We start from the raw sequence: 24,296 nt of genomic DNA, 5'->3' as shown, positions 1-24,296 counted from the left end.
GAGGATGGATCCTTTCCTGATGCTCTCAACTCTGCCATTGCAGTTCCATTAGCTTGGGGATGGCTGGACCCAGGAACATGTCATCAGCCAGGCACTCATCAGTGTCCTGGACTCTGGCATCCCTCCGAGTGACAGATCCCTGAGATACTCCTGTCTTTACCGGCTGTGGATCATCAGCTGTGAGTGACGTAGATGCATGCCGACTACTGAAACCACAGAGCTGTGAGCATCTGCACTTCTGGAGGGTGTGGGTGACAGATGTGATGCCTCCTCTATGTCTGAGAAGATCCCCTGTGAGCCATTCGGGTCTGTTGTTTCCATAGGGCATAAGCATGATCCGGGCTGCTCTCCGATTGCCCTGCAAAAGGGAAGGGAGATGACATTAGTACATCACAAAGGTAAATGATGCAATCGCTTCTCGGCCTTTTGGCTAAGATCAAGTGTAGTATCTGCTCTGCCTTTTGGCTAAGATCTGGTATGTCTCTCTTGTGGGGACCATGAATTAGATTCAATTTGAATTTGAATTGGTTTTTGGATCAGGCAAGGAGCTGGATTAGGGGTTCGCCCCTGTCCACACTCTGAGCTCTGGTTTTGTAACTCAGAAAAAGTAATTTTAAAAAAATGATGCAACATGTTTTCTCACGTTAGGTTTGAGGAATGACTAGTCGTCCTTAGGGTTCTCACTTTTGCTCGCTGCCCTCACTTCGCCATCATCACAGTTGTTGCCCTGCTCCTCCCCGATCAGCTTAAGGGCTCTTTCCTCATTGCGGAGAGAGGGAGGCTGCGGAACTCCCGCATTACTCCAGGTGGCTGTGCTCTCTCACGCTAGTTATGGATGATTTTGCCCTGTGGGGATACAGATGGGAAGAGTGTAGGCGGGAGTCCTGCCCGTTCAGGTGGTTGAGGAATGGCATGCATAAGACTGGAATGGAATAAGGGATGTGAGGAACAGACTTGAGACTGGGGTACACCAATGTGGTTGGGGGGGGGGGGGAGAGAGTCTCCTGTCAGGTGGTCAACCCACGAGGTGACTGAATGAGAGAGCACATTGGAGGTGCGAGGAAGGTGAGGGAATGCATTGAGAGAGTGCAGGTGTCCGGCTTACCCTGACCACGCAAAGAGAATCATTCAGCTTTTTACCACACTGCTGCCCTGTCTTCTTCTGCAGTGAGCCGGTATTCACCTGGGTGAGCAAATCAATGGGAGGTCACCAAGAGCAGTGCATAATTCACATGGAGAAAAAGGCTTTTGCTTGAGAGGCTAAAAGTTCTGTAAAAGATCCCGCTGACATACCCTTTTTCCTCAGCAGAACTGACACTTTTTTATTCCACCCAATGTTTCATATGATGTAAAATGTCTAATTGTTAAGTTGTGCATATTTCTTTTGTTCAGTCGAGACATTATTGAGATAACAGTTTTGAAGTCTGTTTGTTTACTTGATGAGGTTTATGGGCTTTCCACGTTTTGTTCATAAAATGGATATTGGGCAACGAAGGGGGCAAAAAGCCCCTTGGCCAGAAGGTGCAACTGTCCACAGAAGAACCTGTGATTGCTTAAAAAGAACCAAACTGAAGATTTTTGAGAACAGAAGTGGGCATTTTAATCTCCCCGTTATAGACTCAGCCCACCTCCACTTCCACCTCCAGCCCACTGATGGAAGCAGTGGGCCTGCCTCCAATCCACTTGGAGCCCCCCCGAGAATCACACTTCCCAGGAATCGAAGGAGTGAACAGGTTACAGGAATAGTCCCACCTCCCGATTCCTACCTCCAACATGAAAATCTAGCTCACTGACAAGTAATCAACAATCTGAGTTGCCAGTGCATGGGGGTATGAAGAAGATGGCCATGGTGCAGTTTCCATAGTATAGTTAACCAGGAGTCCAAATTGCTTTTAATCCTTCTAACTTTTCCCATGTAGCTATTCTGCTAAGATAATACGATGGGACAGGACCGCAACTGTGCCATAAAGCCAGGTTCTGCCTGCTGCCTTTCGGTTCCAGACCGGCTGACCTTTTATACAAGCACGGGTAAACTACCCCTAGCAAACCTCTAAAGGAGAGCGGTGAAAACAATCACTCCCACGCTGCATGTCTCGTGCAGGTTATTATATTATCAATAGTTTCTCCTGTGGTATTCAGAATTTTACTAAACTTGGCCTGATATCATTTTGTCCCCGTGAAAGATACAGCTATAAAAATGTTCAAACTCAATGTTCTGCATAAAATATCACCTAATCCCTGAAGAAGATATCTCCTTCTGTACCCACACATTATTACTCCTTCAATGCCATTAGGACCTTACAAAAATCTTAAGTATCCATTTGAACCTCCACATTACAGATTAATTAGCTTATTCACTCTGATTTTGACCGACCATTTTTAAATCAGAGTATAACATGTTGATACCAAAGAAACATCTGCAAATGGTTTGAGTTGCTCGAGGTGGAGAGGAATGCCTGAGGTGGCGGCTGCAGCTTAGGGAAGGGCGTCCAGCAAGACGGCAATGCAATCGCTGACTAAAGTCATCAACAATCCCCCCCCAAGATGCGGAGGAAATCCCACAAGCAGAGCTACTCCACATTCATGTACCAGGTTCTGACCCAGGTCCACCTGTCCACCCAGATCTCGTCCAAGACCATAGGCGGGATTCTCCAACCCCATGCCGGGTCGGAGAATCGCCGGGGGACGGCGTGAATCCCGTCCCCGCCGTATCGCGAAGTCTCCGCCACCAGAGATTCGGTGAGGGTGCGAATCATGCCGCGCCGGTCGGCAGGGGTGGGAATCGCGCCGTGCCGGTCGGCGGGCCCCCCCCCCCGATTCTCCGGCCCGCAATGGGCCGAAGTCCCGCTGCTGGAATGCCTGTCCCGCCAGCGTGGATTAAACCACCTTTTGAACGGCGGGACAAGGCGGCGCGGGCAGGCTCCAGGTCCTGGGGGGGGGGGGGGGGGGGGGCACGGGGCGATCTGGCCCCGGGGGGTGCCCCCACGGTGGCCTGGCCCACGATCGGGGCCCACCGATCCGCGGGGGCACTCTTTTTCTTCCGCCTTCGCCATGGTCTTCACTGTGGCAGAAGCGTAAGAGACCCCCTCCCCTGCACAAGCGCGGGGATGATGTCAGCAGCCGCTGACGCTACCGCGCATGCGTCACCCGGCGAAGACCTTTCGGCCCTGGCTGGCGTGGTGTCAAAGGCCTTTCCCGCCAGCCGGTGGAGCGCAAACCACTCCAGCGTGGGCTTAGCCCCTCAAGGTGAGGGCTTGGCCCCTAAAGGTGCGGAGACCTCCGCACCTTTGGGGCGGCCCGACGCCGGAGTGGTTCCCGCCACTCCATTACGCCGGAATCCCCCGCCCCGCCGGGTGGGGGAGAATCCCGCCCCATGAGTGTCGCAAACTCTTTTGCCATCGACATTTCCGAACACGTCGCTTCCGAGGTCTTGCACTTCCTCTATTGTGAGAAGCGCAATGGTATGTCAGCCCGGGAGATCCAGAGCGCCGTCCACCTCATGCAGCCATGAGAGCTGGCCAAACACATCATCGCCGAGGGCACGAAATGGGTCACCAAATACACCAAATCCATTTAGGTTGACCATACCAAAGGTTATAAAAAAGGACAAATTGTCATGCTAAAATTGGCTCACATCACAGTACATGTATTTCTTTGGTTCTAGAAATAATTTTATCTTAATTTTATTCAATATTGTACCAAAAACTGAAAAAAGTAATCAAAGTAGGACTGCAATTAAGTTAATTACAAGTTCCTTCCACAGTTTCAAGACTTGCACAGCATAGTTAAAAGTAGCCCTGTTTACTGCAGAATAAGTGATAATTTTTACAAGGACAAGTTAATTGGTCTCCATAAAATAGCAAAGCTAATGGCCCAAATCAGGAGCACACACACGTGATTATTGAGTTTCAATGTCACACAGTGTAGAACTCACCCAAGAACCACAATGGAATAAACTGAGAATTTGGAGTATTTTATATTGAGAATGCTTATTCAATCAAACATCTTCAGCGGGATTCTCCATTCCTGAGACTAATGGTGGGATTCTCCTGCCGCATCGGCCTGGCGACCGGAGAATCCTGCCTGGGGTTAATGGAATTCTGCATTGAACGCAGCTCACTCATGGCGTTCTACTGGAGGGCGGGATGGGAAAATCCAGCCCTAAGTGTTGAGGACGGCGCAGGATTCGTGGAGTTACAATGAGGAACTGTGCCGGTTTCGCCGGTTTCACGATTGACACTCAGGACCAGCTGCAACCGCATATACACACTTCACTCCCCACATACACTATCCGAGCCAACAAAATGGCAGCAAGGAGAGTGGCCCCGAGATTCACAGACGCCAAGCTGGAGACCCTCATGGAAGCGGTGGAGGTGAGGCAGTTGACCCTATACCTCAGCCCAGGAAGTTGGCTGCAAGCCGCCGCCATTCACCATGCTGGGGTGCAGGTGGCAGAGGCGGTGAACGCCGTTAACAACAGTGTCCGACCCCCCCAGCAGTTTTGGAAAAAGCTGCATGACCTACATGTCATAATATCCATTCATGTATATAATGAGATGCAGACAGGCCGTGATTGACACACAGGATAACCAATGAACACACACGACACATAACAACCAATCACCAGACAGGACACCACCACTATAAAGCACACAGGGCATTAAGACTCTCCCTCTCTCTACAGGACACAGCTACTGAAATAGTAAGAGTGCACAAGCCAGTGAGCACTATCACCATGAGGTAGAGAGTTAGTCTGGTCAAGCCAGTAGGAGGTTATCAGTTAGATTGATAGAGTGTCAACTCACAGCAGACTATGTACAGCAATCAGCAAGTTCAATAAAACAGTGTTGGACCATCTCCTGTGTCAGAAGCCTGTTTCTAGTTTCACTGCCTCCAGTTGCAGTCAACGTTGAACCAACTTATTTTACGCATCATGGTGCCAGAGTGCTATTAATCCTAACGAACCTACCTCGAGTGTATCTGCAATGACCAGCAAGCAGCCATCCAGCGGCATGGAAAACATCCAGCCTCCTTCGCAACTCCGTATCTCCGGCAACCTCGCGCCAACTGGAAAGTCTTCAAACAAAAGTTCCTCCTGTACATTGAGGCCTCCGACCTCGAGGCAGCATCGGATGCCAGAAAGACCGCGCTGTTCCTGTCGACTGCGGGGATCACACCATCCACATCTATAACTCGCTCACGTTTGCCAATGGCGAAGACAAGACAAAGTTTAAGACAGTTCTGCTGAAATTCGACAGCCACTGCGACATTGAAGTGAATGAGAGCTTTGAACGGTACATCTTCCAACAGAGGCTTCAGGGTAAGGCTGAACCTTTTCAGTCCTTCTTGACCCATCTCCGCATCCTAGCGCAGTCATGTAATTATGACTCGGCGACTGATTCCATGATCCGGGATCAGATCATTTTCGGGGTCCAGTCTGACTCCCTGCGGGAGCAGCTCCTCAAAATCAAACAGTTGACCCTCTCCGTCGCCATCGAAATGTGCGTTGTCCATGAGCATGCCAGAAATCGCTACTCCCGCATCAGGGCGACAAAAACTGCAAAACTGGCCTCCCACGAGGCAGAAAGGGTGCAGGCCATAGCAAAAATGCAAGGCCTGAGCATCGAGGAGAGTGGCCGTTTTGCGCACTTTTCTCGGGTCCTCACACATGCGCGCCCCGACCGGGTGGACGATGAGGCCGAAGACCCTGAGGCGCATGCGCAAACGTCGGCCGACCGCACTGCATGTGCGATGGCGCACAGAACGTGCTGACATCAGCATCATGACGTGTCCGAATTGTGGCTCCGCCCATTTAATGCGCCAATGTCCAGCCAAAGGAAGGCGATGTCTACAGTGTGGAAAGCCTGGCCACTACGCGGTCTTCTGCAGGTCCGCTCCACCGAACAACAGCCAGCGATCCCAGCTGCACTGCAGACATGTCTGCTGCGTACAACAAGGCATGCGGGATTCTGATCCAGACAGCCCAACGGACCCTGATGCTGATTACCTCGAGTCTCCCTATCGGGTGGGCATCATCACTACACGCGAGTTGGTCTCTACCGTGCCTGCCAACCGCCTTTCGATCCTCAGTGTGGATCCTGACGACGAGTGGTGCGCCGTCATCAAGGTAAACCAGGGGACTTCTGGGTGCGGCGATGACCAGCTGAGTCGCACGTTTCGGCAGCTCCCTGTGAAACGGACTTTTGGGCTCTTGATAGGAGCACCAACGGCAATTTTGACGGCTAAAAACACTGTGCGGTAAACCAGAAGGGAATCCCCCCTGGATACGGATGGAAAAAGGAGGAGAGAGTGGCCAGATTGCAGTGGATCCTTTAGAACAGCGGCAAGGAAGGCAAGCAAAAACCAAGATGGCGTCGGAAGGTGGCAGTTTAACATGGGGCCCTGAACAACAAGAGTTCTTGAAATGCTGTGTGGAAGAGATCAAAAAGGAAATGAAGAAAGAGCTGTTGGCCCCGATACTACAGGCGATCGAAGGGCTAAAGGAGGAACAAAAGACCCAGGAGCGGGAGCTTCGGGTCGTGAAGGCAAAGGCAGCCGAGAATGAGGACGATATACAGGGCCTGGTGGTGAAGACGGAGACGCAGGAGGCACATCAGAAACGATGTGTGGAAAGGTTGGAGGCACTGGAAAACAACGCAAGGAGGAACAACCTGAGGATTCTTGGTCTTCCTGAAGGTGCGGAGGGAGCGGACGTCGGGGCATATGTGAGCACGATGCTGCACCCGTTAATGGGAGCGGAGGCCCCGGCGGGTCCGTTGAAGGTGGAGGGAGCATACCGAGTGATGGCGCGAGGACCGAGAGCAGGAGAAATTCCCAGAGCCATAGTGGTGAGATTCCTCCGTTTTAAGGATAGAGAAATGGTCCTTAGATGGGCGAAGAAAACTCGGAGCAGTAAATGGGAGAACGCGGTGATCCGCGTTTATCAAGACTGGAGTGCGGAGGTGGCGAGAAGGAGGGCGAGCTTTAATCGGGCCAAGGCGGTGCTTCATAAAAAGAAGATAAAATTTGGAATGCTGCAACCGGCAAGACTGTGGGTCACATATCGAGGGAGGCACCACTACTTTGAGACGGCGGATGAAGCGTGGACTTTTATTGTGGAAGAAAAACTGGAATGAGCGGGTTATTAAAAAGAACGTTCGAACAAAGTGGTGGGGCGAATGTGGGGGGCAAAGAGGGGTTTTATGTACTAATCCTGCGATGTGGTAACTTTTCTCTCTCCCACAGGTGGTGATGGGGGAGGAGGGGAGGTGGAGGAGATGGGGCGTTGGCCATTAGGGGCGGGGCCAAGGGAGAAGCGTGGGCTTGGTTCCCGCGCTATGATAATCATGGCGGGAATAGAGAAGCAGGAAGGAGGGGGCGTCGCACGGTGCGAGCCGAGGTCACGGGGGGAAGCCGAGGTCAGCCAGAGTTTGCTGACTTCTGGGAGCAACATGGGGGGAGTAATTATGCTAGCGGGGGATCTAGCGGGGGGGGTGGGAGGGGGGAATTACTGGGTTGCTGCTGCTGGGGAGAGGGGGGAGCTGGTATGGGAGAGGATGGGCGGGGGGGCACCGCCTGGGGGAGATACAGCTGCGTGGGAACCGGGTGAGGAGCTGGAAAAAGGTGATGGCTAATCGACAAGGGGGGGGGGTTAGGAAGCCCCCCAACTCGGCTGATCACGTGGAACGTGAGACGGCTGAACGGGCCGATAAAGAGGGCACGGGTACTCGCACACCTTAAGAAACTTAAGGCAGATGTGGTTATGTTACAGGAAACGCACCTGAAACTGATAGACCAGGTTAGGCTACGCAAAGGATGGGTGGGGCAGGTGTTCCATTCGGGGCTAGATGCGAAAAACAGGGGGGTGGCTATATTAGTGGGGAAGCGGGTAATGTTCGAGGCAAAGACTATAGTGGCGGATAACGGGGGCAGATACGTGATGGTGAGTGGCAAACTACAGGGGGAGACGGTGGTTTTGGTAAACGTATATGCCCTGAACTGTGATGATGCCAATTTTATGAGGCGGATGCTAGGACGCATTCCGGACCTAGAGATGGGAAAGCTGATAATGGGGGGAGATTTTAATACGGTGTTGGAACCAGGGCTGGATAGGTCGAAGTCCAGGACTGGAAGGAGGCCGGCAGCAGCCAAGGTACTTAAAGATTTTATGGAGCAGATGGGAGGTGTAGACCCGTGGAGATTTAGCAGACCTAGGAGTAAGGAGTTCTCGTTTTTCTCCTATGTCCATAAAGTCTACTCGCGAATAGACTTTTTTGTGCTGGGTAGGGCATTGATCCCGAAGGTGAGGGGAACGGAGTATACGGCTATAGCCATTTCGGATCATGCTCCACACTGGGTGGACTTGGAGATAGGGGAGGAAACAGGAGGGCGCCCACCCTGGAGAATGGACATGGGGCTAATGGCAGATGAGGGGGTGTGTCTAAGGGTGAGGGGGTGCATTGAAAAGTACTTGGAACTCAATGATAATGGGGAGGTCCAGGTGGGAGTGGTCTGGGAGGCGGTGGTTAGAGGGGAGCTGATATCAATAAGGGCACATAAAGGGAAGCAGGAGAGTAAGGAACGGGAGCGGTTGCTGCAAGAACTTTTGAGGGTGGACAGACAATATGCGGAAGCACCGGAGGAGGGACTGTACAGGGAAAGGCAAAGGCTACATGTAGAATTTGACTTGCTGACTACAGGCACTGCAGAGGCACAATGGAGGAAGGCACAGGGTGTACAGTACGAATATGGGGAGAAGGCGAGCAGGTTGCTGGCACACCAATTGAGGAAAAGGGGAGCAGCGAGGGAAATAGGGGGAGTGAGGGATGAGGAAGGAGAGATGGAGCGGGGAGTGGAGAGAGTGAATGGAGTGTTCAAGACATTTTATAAAAAATTATATGAAGCTCAACCCCCGGATGGGAGGGAGAGAATGATGGGCTTCTTGGATCGGCTGGAATTTCCCAAGGTGGAAGAGCAGGAAAGGGTGGGACTGGGAGCACAGATCGAGGTAGAAGAAGTGGTGAAAGGAATTAGGAGCATGCAGGCGGGAAAGGCCCCAGGACCGGATGGATTCCCAGTCGAATTCTATAGAAAATATGTGGACTTGCTCGCCCCGGTACTGACGAGGACCTTTAATGAGGCAAAGGAAAGGGGACAACTGCCCCCGACTATGTCTGAAGCAACGATATCGCTTCTCTTAAAGAAGGAAAAGGACCCACTACAATGCGGGTCCTATAGACCTATTTCCCTCCTAAATGTAGATGCCAAGGTCCTGGCCAAGGTAATGGCAATGAGAATAGAGGAATGTGTCCCGGGGGTGGTCCACGAGGACCAAACTGGGTTTGTGAAGGGGAGACAGCTGAACACGAATATACGGAGGTTGTTAGGGGTAATGATGATGGCCCCACCAGAGGGAGAAACGGAGATAGTAGTGGCGATGGATGCCGAGAAAGCATTTGATAGAGTGGAGTGGGATTATTTGTGGGAGGTGTTGAGGAGATTTGGTTTTGGAGAGGGGTATGTTAGATGGGTGCAGCTGTTGTATAGGGCCCCAGTGGCGAGCGTGGTCACGAATGGACAGGGATCTGCATATTTTCGGCTCCATAGAGGGACAAGGCAGGGATGCCCTCTGTCCCCATTATTGTTTGCACTGGCGATTGAGCCCCTGGCGATAGCGTTGAGGGGTTCCAAGAAGTGGAGGGGAGTACTTAGGGGAGGAGAAGAGCACCGGGTATCTTTGTATGCGGACGATTTGCTACTATACGTGGCGGACCCGGCGGAGGGGATGCCAGAAATAATGCGGATACTTGGGGAGTTTGGGGATTTTTCAGGGTATAAATTGAACATGGGGAAAAGTGAGTTGTTTGTGGTGCATCCAGGGGAGCAGAGTAGAGAAATAGAGGACCTACCGTTGAGGAAGGTAACAAGGGACTTTCGTTACCTGGGGATCCAGATAGCTAAGAATTGGGGCACATTGCATAGGTTAAATTTAACGCGGTTGGTGGAACAGATGGAGGAGGATTTCAAGAGATGGGATATGGTATCCCTGTCAATGGCAGGGAGGGTGCAGGCGGTTAAGATGGTGGTCCTCCCGAGATTCCTCTTTGTGTTTCAGTGCCTCCCGGTGGTGATCACGAAGGTTTTTTTAAAAAGGATTGAAAAGAGCATCATGGGTTTTGTGTGGGCCGGGAAGACCCCGAGAGTGAGGAAGGGATTCTTACAGCGTAGCAGGGATAGGGGGGGGCTGGCACTACCGAGCCTAAGTGAGTATTATTGGGCCGCTAATATTTCAATGGTGAGTAAGTGGATGGGAGAGGAGGAGAGGGCGTCCTGTAGGGGGACTAGCCTACAGGCTATGGTGACAGCCCCATTGCCGTTCTCACCGAGGAACTACACCACAAGCCCGGTGGTGGTGGCTACACTGAAGATTTGGGGACAGTGGAGACGGCATAGGGGAAAGACTGGAGCCTTGGGGGGGGTCCCCGATGAGAAACAACCATAGGTTTGCCCCGGGGGGAATGGATGGGGGAATATGGAATGTGGCAAAGAGCAGGAATAACGCAACTGAAAGATCTGTTTGTGGATGGGAAGTTCGCGAGTCTGGGAGCGCTGACCGAGAAATATGGGTTGCCCCAAGGGAATGCATTCAGGTATATGCAACTGAGGGCTTTTGCGAGGCAACAGGTGAGGGAATTCCCGCAGCTCCCGACACAAGAGGTGCAGGACAGAGTGATCTCAAAGACATGGGTGGGGGATGATAAGGTGTCAGATATATATAGGGAAATGAGGGACGAAGGGGAGACTATGGTAGATGAACTAAAAGGGAAATGGGAAGAAGAGCTGGGGGAGGAGATCGAGGAGGGGCTGTGGGCAGATGCCCTAAGCAGGGTAAACTCGTCGTCCTCGTGTGCCAGGCTAAGCCTGATTCAGTTTAAGGTATTACACAGGGCACATATGACTGGAGCACGGCTCAGTAAATTTTTTGGGGTGGAGGATAGGTGTGCGAGGTGCTCGAGAAGCCCAGCGAATCATACCCATATGTTTTGGTCATGCCCGGCACTACAGGGGTTTTGGATGGGGGTGACAAAGGTGCTTTCAAAAGTAGTAGGAGTCCGGGTCGAACCAAGCTGGGGGTTGGCTATATTTGGGGTTGCACAAGAGCCGGGAGTGCAGGAGGCGAGAGAGGCCGATGTTTTGGCCTTTGCGTCCCTAGTAGCCCGGCGCAGGATATTGTTAATGTGGAAAGAAGCCAAGCCCCCGGGGGTGGAGACCTGGATAAATGACATGGCGGGGTTTATAAAGCTAGAGCGGATTAAGTTCGTCCTAAGGGGGTCGGCTCAAGGGTTCACCAGGCGGTGGCAACCGTTCGTCGAATACCTCGCAGAAAGATAGACGGAATGGGAAAAAGAAGGCAGCAGCAGCAGCCCAGGATCGGGGAGGGGGGGGGGGGGGGTGGGGGGGGGGGAGGAGGAGGAACCAGAAGGACTCTCAGGGTTGTTAATATATACTGTATAGTATGTATAGGTCGTTGCTACAGATAATTATATATTGGACTGTTAAATTATATTATTGGAGAGTGTTACTTGTGACAAGGCAGTTGCCAATTAGGGCTAGTTTTCATTTTTGTTATTTATTATTTATTCATTTTTTTGTTTATAAAATAGGTCATTGTTATTTGTGTTGTTATAATATTGTGTAAAGGATGCACAATGTACTGTGTTGGTTGACCAAAAATTTTCAATAAAATATTTAATAAAAAAAAAAATCAAGGTAAACCAGTCTCGCATCCGATTTAAATTGGACACTGGCGCATTTGCGAACCTCATATCACAGGCGGACCTCAACAGCATCCGACACCAACCTAGCATTCTTCCACCAGCCTGCCAGCTCCTTGACTACAATGGTAATGCCATAGCTGCCAGTGCGTCGTGTCAGCTAGGTGTCTCTCACAAGGCAATCAAGGCGACGTTGAGATTCGAGATCATCCGGCCTGACAAGGCATCCCTGTTCGGTGCTCGCACATGCAAACTCCTAAATCTGGTACAGCGAGTTCATGCCATGTCCTCGACACCGGCGACGGCCTCGCCCAATGCGAATCTCCAGGCTGAGACAGACGACATTCTCACACAATTCCAGTTTGTTTGATGGGATGGGCAGGCTCCCATATCGCTACAAGATATTGCTCAAGTCGAATGCCACCCCAGTCATCCATGCACCACGCCGGGTGCCGGCCCCTCTCAAGGACTGTCTGAAAATGCAGCTACGAGAGCTCCAAGACCATGGCATCATCTCAAAGGTCACGGAACCCACAGACTGGGTCAGCTCCATGGCCTGCGTCAAGAAACCCTCTGGCGAACTGAATCGCAACATCATGCGAGAGCATTACCCGATTCCGAAACGTGAAGAATTGACCTGTGAGATGGCTCACGCTAAATTCTTTACTAAGCTGGGCGCCTCCCGTGGCTTCTGGCAAATTCAGCTGGACGAGTCCAGTCGGAAGCTGTCCACGTTTAACACTCCGTTCGGCAGGTATTGCTACAACCGCATGCCTTTTGGTATCATATCAGCTTCCGAAGCATTTCATCGCATAATGGAGCAAATGATGGAGGGCATCGAGGGGGTGCGAGTCTATGTGGACGACGAGATCATCTGATCCACGACGCCCGAGGCTCACCGCAAACAGGTTTTCCAGAGGATTCATGAAAATGGCCTCCAGCTCAACAGGGCCAAATGCTGGTTTGAGCGGTCCGCTATCAAGTCTTTAGCTGACCACATTTCACAGCAACGTGTGCAACCTGACGCCGACAAGGTGCTGGCAATCAATGCCATGAAGACACCAGAGGACAAAAAGGCGGTCCTCCGCTTCCTCGGGATGGTAAATTTTCTCGGAAAATTCATTCCCAACACCAAATTGTTGGGAAACCAATTCCCCCCCCCCAAAAAAAACACACCGCCGGACCTGCAGCTTCCCAACACCGCCGGGAGCAGGAGAAAACAGGAGGAGGACCGCCGGACCTGCAGCTCCTGCCATTGGCAGAGCAGAGGACCCTGGACGTGGTCGGCGGCCCGGAGTAAAGCCAGGTCCTCGGGGTGGAGGTTGGCCGTGGGCAAGGAAGTGAGACTCTGCTGAGTCACGGCTCCCTGTGACACATGGGTCAACTCCCCTCCCTACACCACTCTCACCCTCAACCCACCCTCGCCCCCACCCTTACCACCCTCACGGTCATTCTCATCCCCACATCACCCGCACTCTCACCTTCACCCTCAGCCGCGCCACCATACCACCCTGACCACCCCACTAATCTACACCCACCCCACCCTCCCTCCCACGCCCACTCTCACCCCCACACCACAAGCAACCCCATCAGCCCCACTCCCCCCGGCCCACGGTCTAATCATGCGTCTTGTCTTGCGTCTTGCAGGACCTGCTAATCATGAGGCAGGTCCATCCGGTGTCCCCCAACCCCAGCCTGTGCCACAGCCGGAGCCGCTGCCATGAGCCGAGCACTGACGACAAGAGCAGCTCAGACGGCAGCCCTCGACCCGAGACTCAGGAGATCCCAGAGTTTTAGTCCGAGGATGACACGGCTTTCCCGTCAGACCCCCCCCCCCCTCACCCCCACTCCAGCCAGCCGGCCAGTGTCTGGCCCAGCAGCCCGCATTCGTGCCTCTTTGTGTTCCACATCCTCTCTTTCCCTCATCAGCCACGACACCAGTTTCACAATTTTTAGAAGCACAAATGAACTGCGTCACCGAGAACGCAGCCCATTGGAGGCAGAGAATCGCAGAGGTCCCAGAGAATACCGGATCAGGCCTGCTGATCATATGCAAATGGTGTTCCGGGCTGCATTGATGCTGCTGTTAAGGTGGCGGAAATCTTGATTTGCCGTTAAATCGGAACCCGCCGGGAATTTGGCGGCGGAACCTATTCTCCGCACAATTACGTATACCGATTTCGGCGTCAGCCAACAGAGAATCCCGCCTCTTGTTTGACTTGCGAAATGTGTTTGTCTTATATAAAATATGACATGCCTTTGCTGCAGTGTCTAAAGCAGTTGCCTTTTAAGCACAGCAGATGCCAAATAAATAAACAAAGGACGGGTTCGTATATGCCTTCTGTTCCAAGCATTTTCTAAAGTTATGGCTTTGATAAACATTTTAGCAACAGGTACCTTTTATAGCCACAACTCAGTTAGCACATACCTGCCTGCTTACATCAGTGCATACGAGTACATTCACACTTCAGTCTACAACACCGTAGCAAATTGATAAACACAGATGTTCAGTGAAAAATACGTATGAAAGAAAACTCCAAGGGTAAAAGAAAATGATATAAAAACATTTACTGTTGTCAGTGGTAAATCTGTCACTATCTGATAACTCCAAACCATGAGATTAGTGCAATTTATATTTGCACAATTTCAAAATTTTCAGATGATACAAAAATTGGCTTTATTGTGAAATGTGAATAGGATAGTGACAGATTATAATAATCGCTTATTGTCACAAGTAGGCTTCAATGAAGTTACTGTGAAAAGCCCCGAGTCACAACATTCTGCCACCTGTTCGGGGAGGCCGGTATGGGAATTGAACCCGCCCTGCTGGCCTTGTTCTGCATTACAAGCCAGCTGTTTAGCCCCACTGTGCTAAACCAGCAGATTTGAAGAGGATGCAGAAATGTTGGTGGAATGGGCAGTTACGTTGTAGATAAACTTTAATGCAGAGCAGTGTGAAGTGATACATGTTGCTAGGTGTAGTGATCTTTACATGGGTATGTACAGAAGGGGCTGATGGGTAATGGAAAGACCACTGGCGGGACGCAAGAAGCCCTCTGCTCTCTTTGGTTGATTTGACTGTGAGGAGAACAGAGGCAGAAATATAGCTCAGGCCTGCTAGTGTGGTCAGGCCTAATTGTAGAGCATAGAAAAGTTGTATCCTTTCTACTAGTACAGTTCTTAAAGTAAGAACTCACGTAGTTATTTAAGTTGTGTTGCTCAATAAACCTTCTGTAAAACTTCTGGATGACTTCGAGCCTTTTTCCAAAGCCTCTACTGTAACTGAGTTGAGTAGCACAGATTACCTGCTTTACAGGTAACAAAACATGGTACCAGATTGGCTTTAATCGGACAGTATTAGATAGATTAGGTGAGAGACCAGAAAGAACCAAATCAAGCAGCAAAAGTAACGGGCCGGCCACTCGACTGTTGAAGACTATGCAGCACTTTGATTCCAACGTAACGAAGCGATGGACCACACGCCACTTCCAGATTTGCTGAAAACTACCGGTAATTTAAATAGTAACTGGAAAATGTATAAACAGCAGCTTCAAATATACAAGGCAGCTACTGCCCTAAATGCAGCCACCGACGAGAGAAAGATTGGGATATTACTCTCAACAACAGGCTGGCAAGCTGTAGCCATTCATAACTCTTTTATGTATGGTGACAATGAAGGTAAAACTAGCTTTCAAGTGATAATGGCAAAATTTGATGAACACTGTAAATCACAATCAAATGAAATCATGGAACGATTTAACCTGCGTAACAGATTCCAAAAAAACGGGGAGACTATCTCTAATTTTGTCACAGATCTCCACTTGCTAGCACAAGGTTGTAGCTATGCTGATGTAACAGACTCCATCATCAGGGATCAATTAATCTATGGTCTCTCAGATGAAAATTTAAGGGAATCATTAATGCAGCAAAATGATTTAACTTTAAAAACTACCACAGCAAAATGCTTACAGCAAGAGCAGAAACAACAGCAGGAACTGGAGGTTCTTGAGAAAAAAAACATGGAGAAAGTATTCCACGAGGTAGAAGATGTTAAAATGATGGCCTCTCCTCACAGGCCTTCTTTTCCGTCCGCTGACGCCCATTACAGCATGTCTGCGCATGCGCGCAGTCAGGAGAAACGCGATCACGCAAGATCCCGGTATGCACATGCGCAAGAAGCTGCACATGCGCAGTATGTAAAGTACTGGCCCCAGCCAGAGGAGTGAGTCGCGCTTGCGCGATCGCTGCCAACGCCGCCCATTTAAAGGGGAAATGTCCTGCACTAGGGAAAAGATGTTAAAAGTGCTCCAAGGTGAATCATTTTGCCTCCCAGTGTCAGTCCACAGCCAAATATTACTCTCCAATGCAAAGGCATGCAAACTTCAAGGTTCGCATAGTAGATGCAATGGACACTCAGACACCCGAAGAAAACTTTTCCGACCACGAAGAGTTCCACTTCTGGGAGAACATATACGGCATTGGAATCATAAATGCCACAGACGAACCGCACGAGCTGACCACACAGCCTCAATACGTGCATACCATTGAATCCACAAGCGAATGGAGTGCCACGGTGCAAGTGAATAACTCCCCAATTACGTTCAAGCTTGACACGGGAGCATCCGCGAACTTGATGACAAGCAAAGATCTTGCATCCATCCCAGGGACACACGAGATGATACCTGCTGCATGCAAGTTAACAGACTACAATGGCAACCAGATCACCTCGAGGGGATCATGCCACCGACAAGTAGTTAATAAGAAAGTCACGAAAGGACTACGTTTTGAGATCATGGACGGCAAAAGAACGTCACTATTAGGTGCTCAAGCCTGCAAGGATTTGCGGCTGATACAAAGGATTTTCAAGAACACGGTTGACTCATCACGACTGGCCGAAGCCATCCAGCTGCTTCTCAGTGAGTACCCTGACGTCTTTTGTGGCATGGGTACGTTACCCTATAAGTACAAAATCCTGCTTAAAGACGATGCATCACCGGTCATTCATGCACCAAGGTGAGTACCAGCTCCGTTGCGGGACAAGCTAAAAGCAGAACTCCAACGCCTCCAATCTCAAGGCATCATATCACAGGTCACACAGCCGACTGACTGGGTCAGCTTGTTGGTATGTGTCAAGAAGCCGTCCGTTGAACTCAGAATCTGTTTAGATCCCAAAGATTTGAACAAAAACATTTGCAGGGAACACTACCCCATCCCCAAGCGAGAGGAGATAACGAGCGAAATGGCGAAAGCTCGCATAGTCACCAAACTTGATGCCTCACAAGGCTTCCGGCAGATGCAGCTTGATGATTACAGCCGACTACTGTGTACCTTCAACACACCGTTTGGACGATACTGTTATAATCGTATGCCTTTCGGAATTATCTCCGCATCCTAAATATTTCACAGAATTATGGAGCAGATGACGGAAGGCTTTGAAGGTGTCCGTGTATATGTTGATGACATCATAATATTGTCAACGACAGAGGAAGACCACATTGCTCGGTCAAAACGAGTCTTCCAAAGAATCCACCAATTTGGGCTGAAGCTCAACCAAGCCAAGTGCACCTTCGCACGTTCATCTCTGACCTTCCTGGGTGACACAATATCAGAGCACGGGGTGAAGCCGGACTCTGAGACGATCACGGCAATTCAGAACATGCAGCGGCCACGTGACAAGAAAGCGGTGCTCAGGTTTCTTGGATTCATCAACTTCCTAGGCACGTTCCTATCAAACCTCGCAGCACGGACCACGGTGTTACGAGAAGTAATAAGGAAGGACACAGAGTTTGACTGGACTCCATGCCACCAAGGCGAGTGGGTGGATCTGAAGCACCAATTGATGGCAGCTCCAACGCTGGCATTCTTTGACCCAGCAAAACCCACAAAGATCTCCACCGACGTCAGTCAACATGGAATTGGTGCGGTGCTACTTCAACAGAATGACCAGTCGGACTGGGTCCCAGTGGCTTACACTTCTCGAGCGATGACCGCCACCAAGTGCAGGTATGCACAGATAGAGAAGGAGTGCCTGGGATTGATCACGGGTATAACAAAATTCCACCACTATGTGTATGGTCTTCCCACATTTCTAGTGGAGGCTGATCATAGGCCACTGGTCAACATTATCAACAAAGATCTCAATGACATGACACCGTGCCTACAATGCATGATGATGAAGTTGCGGAGGTACGACTTCACGCTGGTCTACACTCCTGGGAAGGACCTAATAATAGCTGACACCTTATCCCGAGCCATTGATGCTGACAGTCCACCTCCGGCTTCCATTAATGATGTAGACGCTCATGCACAGTGGTGCAGGGAGACACTCCCGGCAATGGACGAGAGGCTACAGCAAATTTGTCAGGTGACACGGGAAGATGCGATCCTACTCCAGGTCATGCACAACCTTCAGCATGGCTGGCCAAGAGGGTGGTGCCCACAGTTCCAAAACATCCAAACTGAACTGTCCGTGGTGGATGGCATCATACTGCAAAATGACAGAATCGTCATCCCACTGGCGTTCCGGGCGAACATGCTCCTCAGGGTTCATGAGGGGTACCTTGGTGTCGAGAAGTGCAAATGACAAGCACGAGAATCCGTGTACTGGCCTGTGATAAACAAGGACATAACAAACATGGTGCTCACGTGTGACACGTGTCAAAAACATCGACCGGCACAATGCAAGGAGTCACTCCGACAGCATGAGATGGCTCCATCACCGTGGGACAAAGTTGGTATTGACTTGTTTCATTCCATGGGTCGACACTATGTTCTTCGCATCGATTATTACGCCAACTTTCCGGAAGTAATGAAACTCCCGAATCTCACATCAGCGTCAGTTATCAAAGCCTGCAAGGAAACCTTCTCGAGTCATGGCATCCCAGAGACAGTCATGTCCGACAATGGTCCTTGCTTTGCAAGCTGGGAGTGGTTGGAATTCTCAAAAAAATGCAACTTCAAGCACGTGACGCCGAGTCCACACTTTCCTCAATCGAATGGCAGGATGGAGAAAGGGTCCACATTATTAAGATACTGATCAGCAAGGCCACTGACTCGAATTCCGACGTACACTTGGCTCTATTGTCATATCGCTCATCGCCTTTGAGCTCTGGGCTGTCACCGGCTCAAATGCTCTTCAATCAAGATGTGAGGACAACACTACTGGTGTTACATTTCGCCAATCCAGATCACTCGCCAGTCCTGGACAAGATGCGTCACCAACGTCACGGACAAAAGCAGCACTTTGACTGGCATGCAAAAGTGCTGCATCCGTTAGCGATCAACAACATGGTTAGATTGCGACACCCTGGTGGAGGTTGGTCTAACATGGCGATGGTGCTCCGCCAAGTATCGCCACGATCGTACGTTGTGAAGTCTGATGATGGAATACTGTTTCGATGCAATTGGCGAGACATGCTGAAGGATCCACCTCATCAACCAGTATTTCCGACGTTAGATCTGCAGGACTCTATCATGCGACAAACCGGGACACCAGCAGTTGGTGCCCAAATGGACATAAAAACCTCTGGGTCTCCATGCCCTCAGGAGGTCTACCTGAATCATACGTGTACCCAACCGTCTGAACTTGTGAACATGAACTGATACAATCATTGCTCTCTGTTCTGTATTTGTGCATGAAACTAACTGTGTTTGATTTTTTTTTAGTTACAGCTCTGGAACTATGAAAACAAAAGTGAAAATGGGGGATGTAGTGATCTTTACATGGGTATGTACAGAAGGGGCTGATGGGTAATGGAAAGACCACTAGGGGGCAGCACTGGCATGTATAAAAGCGGGACGCAAGCAGCCCTCTGCTCTCTTTGGCTGATTTGACTGTGAGGAGAACAGAGGCAGAAATTTAGTTCAGGGCTGCTAGTGTGGTCAGGCCTAGTTGTAGAGCATAGAAAAGTTATAATCTTTCTACTAGTGCAGTTCTTAAAGTAAGAACTCACGCAGTTATTTAACTTGTGTTGCTCAATAAACCTTCTGTAAAACTTCTGGATGACTTCGAGCCTTTTTCCAAAGCCTCTACTGTAACTGAGTTGAGTAGCACAGATTACCTGCTTTACAGGTAACAAAACAGTAGGAAGTATGAGAAGAGGCAAAATAAACTAAAGGTTCCAATACTAAGTCAGACACAGAACTGTATCTGTGCACAAATCATTGAAATTGGCTGGGAAGATTGCGGAAGTTCTTGAGAAGAAACACATGATCTTGGGCTTTATAAGTCAAGGCATAGGGTACAAAAACAGGGTGTAAACACTTTGGAAAACATTGTGTAGCCTCAAGTGGATTATTGTGCCTAATTCTGGGCACCACATTTTTGGAAGACAGAAGACTTCGGTGAAAAAATGATTTACAATAATGTGACCATCTCTCAGAGATGAGGGACTTCAAGTATATGGACAGATTGTACAAGCTGTGATTATTCCCCTTAGAACAGTAAAGGTTGAGAGGAGATTTAAGAAGGGTGCTCACAATCATGAGGGCTCCAGAACAAAAGTACACAAGAAATGGAAGCAGCAGTAGGCTACCAGGCCCTTCAAGCCTGCCCCGCCATTCAATATGATCATGGCCATAAGACCATAAGACATAGAAGTAGAATTAGGCCATTTGCCCTATCGGGTCTGCTCTGCCATTCAATCATGGCTGATATGTTTCTCATCCTCATTCTCCTGCCTTCTCCCAGAACCCATGATCCCCCAATCAATCAAGAACCTATCTATCTATGTCTTAAAGACTCTTAAAGTGATTTGACCTCCACAGCTTTCTGTGGCAAAGAGTTCCACAGATTCACCACCTTCTGGCTGAAGAAATTCCTCCTCATCTCAGTTTTAAAGGATTGCCCCTTCAGTCTGACGCTGTGCCCTCGGGTTCTAGTTTCTCCTACTAGTAGAAACATCCTCTCCACGTTCACACTATCTAGGCCTCAACCACTGGTCACATGACAAGTCCTTTATGCCAAGGGTCATTCTTGTAAACCTCCTCTGGACCCTCTCCAAGGGCAGCTCATCCTTCCTTAAATATGGGGTCCAAAACTGCTCACAATACTCCAGATGGGGTCTGACCAGAGCCTTAGACTGTGTCGACAGTACATCCCTGCTCTTGTATTCTAGCCATGAATGATAACATTATATTTGCCTTCCTAACTGCCAACTGAACCTGCATTTTAACATTAAGGGAATCTTGAACTAGGACTCCTAAGACCTTTTGTGCTTCAGATTTCCAAAGCCTATACCCATTTAGAAAATAGTCTATTCTTCCTACCAAAATGGATAATCTCACACTTTTCCACATTGTATTCCATCTGCACTTCTTTGCTCACTCTCCTAACCTGTCCAGGTCCTTCTGCAGCCTCTCTGCTTCCTCAACACAACCCGTCCTCTACATATATTTGTACCATCTGCAAACTTAGCAACAATGCCCTTAGTTCCTTCTTCCAGATCATGAATGCATATTGTGAATAGCTATGGTCCCAACACTAACCCCTGCATCACACCTCTAGTCCCCAGCTGCCATCCTGAAAAGGACCCCTTTATTCACACTCTCTGCCTTCTGCCAGTCAGCCAATCCTCTATCCATGCCATTACCTTGCCTCCAACACCATGGGCTCTTATCTTATTTAGTAGCCTATGGCTGATTTATGCCAGCCTCAACTCCTTTGCTGTGCCATTTCCCCATAGCCCTCTATTCCTCGATCAATCAGGTATTTATCCACCTCCACTTTAAATACTTCTAATACTCGAATGAAAGAGGAGACAGAGAGACATGGGTCCCATTGGAGGAAGGCTTGAGAACCAGAGGACACCAATTTAAGGGGAGTAGCAAAAGAACCAAAGGTGACATGAGGCATATAAGAACATTAGCAATAGGAACAGGAGTACAGTCCTGCTATTCAATACAATCATTAACCTTTCTGCCCGCTCCCCATATCTTTTGATTCTAAGTGACCAAACACCTATCTATTTCATTCTTAAATAGATGCAATGATGGAGCATCCACAACCGTCTTGGTAGACAATTCTAAATATGCATAACAGTTCAAGTGAAGACATTTCTCCTCATCTCAGTTCCAAATGACCCCTTATCCTGAGACTGCGTCCCCATGTTCAAGATTTCCCAGTCAGGGGGAACAGCTTATTTGTGTCTCTCCTGTCAAGTCCCTTCAGAATCTTAAATGTTTCCATAAGGTCAACTCTCATTCTTCGAGGCCCAATTTACTCAGCCTGTCATAAGAGGACAATCCTCTCACCCTAGGAAACAATCTAATGAATGTTCAATGAAGTATATCATTCCCTAAATATGGAAACCAAAGTGGTACACCGTACTCCAATGTGATATCATCTAAGGCCTGTACAATTACGAGCAAGATTTCCTTATTCTTAAAATAGAAACAGAATATGCTGGAAAAACTCAGCAGGTCTGGCAGCATCTTGTGGAGAGAGAAACAGAGTTAACGTTTTGAGTCCTAAATGACTTTTCCTCTGAACAAGTCAGCGTGGTTCCAAGAAAAGTCATATCGGGCTCAAAACATTAATTCTGTTTCTTTCTCCACAGGCGCTGCCAGACCTGCTTTGTTTTGCTGACACTGATTGTAATTGTGCCAGTGTGGGGTCCTTCTGGATTCACGCCTGAATCTGCTTCGCAGATACTGGAAAGGTATTCAGGAAGTTCATGGTCATGGTGCCTTCTTCCAATGTAGCCAGAGGGGCCATGCTTGTGGGCAGTGGGAGGCAACTCAGGGCAGCTGTGTTCCTGGATCATACTCAAGAGAGACAATTCGTAGGTTGCTAACAATAATGCTCAATGTTGGATCTGAGGTGATGGGGAAATCATTTTATCTTCTTTGAAAATACCCAACAGGGGTTTACGAAACGTGGGCTGTAGACATTTGGGTGGAATTTCTTCATCCCAAAAATAACAGCCAATCCTTCCTTTTCAATCTGAGAATAACATCATTCCGCATCCGCCCAAATTCTAGATGCATAGCTATAGGTCTCGATGGGAAAAGACTGCCGCTACTCCATATGGAGAGGCATCACATATTAATACCAGTTCTCTCTTGGGGTCGTAATGATCCAGGATATTTGATGATAGTCACTTTCGTGAAGACTTTGTCCTGCGGTATCTGCCATGACCACTTCTGGTGTTTTTTTTAACAGTTGTGCAGGCGTGACTATAAAGTGGCCAAGTTTCTGGTGAATTTCCCATAGTCGTTTACGAGACCTGGAAAAGATTTTAATTCTGTTGTATTTTGTGGGGTCGGTGCCTCTTTGATGACCCTAACTTTATCATCCACGGGGTGTAGGCCTTTTTTTATTGACTTGGTAGATCACTTTGCCTGCCTAGAACACGCATTTTTCTCATTTGCGACAGACACCTGCATCAGAAAACTGTCTCAAAACTTCCTCCAGGTTTGATTGGTGCTCTTTTCCCATGGCCCCTTTGATGAGTATGTCATCTAAGTATACTGCTGCTTTAGGTAACCCTTGGAGAATGTTTTCCATCACCCGTTCAAAAATGACGCCTGCTGATGAGACTCCGAAGGGCAGGCGTGTATATTCGTATAAACCCTTAATCGTCACATACTTCCTGGATGACTCTTTGAATTCTAGCTGGAGATAAGCATGACTCATATCTAGCTTGATGAAGGTTTCACCTCCTCTTAGTTTGGCATATTGATCTTCTGTGCATGGCAGGGGGTACCGATCTAAATGTGAGGCTTTATTAACTGTTAGTTCATAGGCCCCGCAAAGGTGGACCAACTTGTCGGGTTTGAGGACGGGACTACCTGTGCAGACCACTCTGCGATTAGCAGTGGTTCTATTATCCCGAGGCTCTCTAACAGCTTGAGTTCAATCTCAACTTTGGCACGTAAAGCATATGGGGCTGGCTGTGCCCCAAAATATTTACATAGGGCATTAGGGTCCACATAAACCTTTGTTGTTGCTCCCTTTGTCCCACCAAGGTCTTCTTGGAATACCCTGGGATATTTGCCAATGACCTCGTGGAATCCACCAATTCCTAGTTTAAAAGTTTGCAGCCAATCCAGACTGTCCTCAGGAGCAAGTGTGTTATTTTTATGGGGGCAACCTGAGGGGTATTGATGCAGTTTAATGGCATCATTCCATCCTCTGCAAGCTGATAGACTTACAAGGCCTAGGCCTCGCGTGGCTCTGGCTTCCGGCCTGGGCAGCACATGGATTCTGGCAGCCTTGCCTGGGTCATGTCCTATGACCACACTTACAGCAGCTTTGTGGCTGACACTTGCTAGTCCTCTGGTGAGGCTTCCTTGATATATCTAGAGTTTCCGACCAACCTTTGAGATGCCGGGATGTCATAGCTGAATGTTGAGTTGGTGGTGGGTGAGGCACGTGGGAGCCTTCATTGGGAATAATGACTTTTATGTATGAAAGTGCTCCCCGTCTCTGGCCTGAGAATGCTGCTGTCCTTTATAGCTTGGAGTTCTTGAGCCTCTTTCCCAGCGTTCACATGGATAGCGCTAATTCTATAGCCCTTTTGT

The 24,296-nt window shown here is 49.3% G+C and overlaps 1 pseudogene; it reads left to right on the top strand.

Moving 5' to 3' along the window:
- The first annotated feature begins 410 nt into the window (after window positions 1-410).
- On the top strand, window positions 411-616 carry LOC140422832 (U2 spliceosomal RNA; annotated as a pseudogene).
- The last annotated feature ends 23,680 nt before the right edge of the window (window positions 617-24,296 follow it).

The sequence above is a fragment of the Scyliorhinus torazame genome, chromosome 5 (assembly GCF_047496885.1).
Source record: "Scyliorhinus torazame isolate Kashiwa2021f chromosome 5, sScyTor2.1, whole genome shotgun sequence".
In the NCBI taxonomy this organism is placed as follows: Eukaryota; Metazoa; Chordata; class Chondrichthyes; order Carcharhiniformes; family Scyliorhinidae; genus Scyliorhinus; species Scyliorhinus torazame.
Note: the sequence above shows the minus strand (reverse complement) of the source record. Positions and strands in the feature narration are given on the sequence as shown.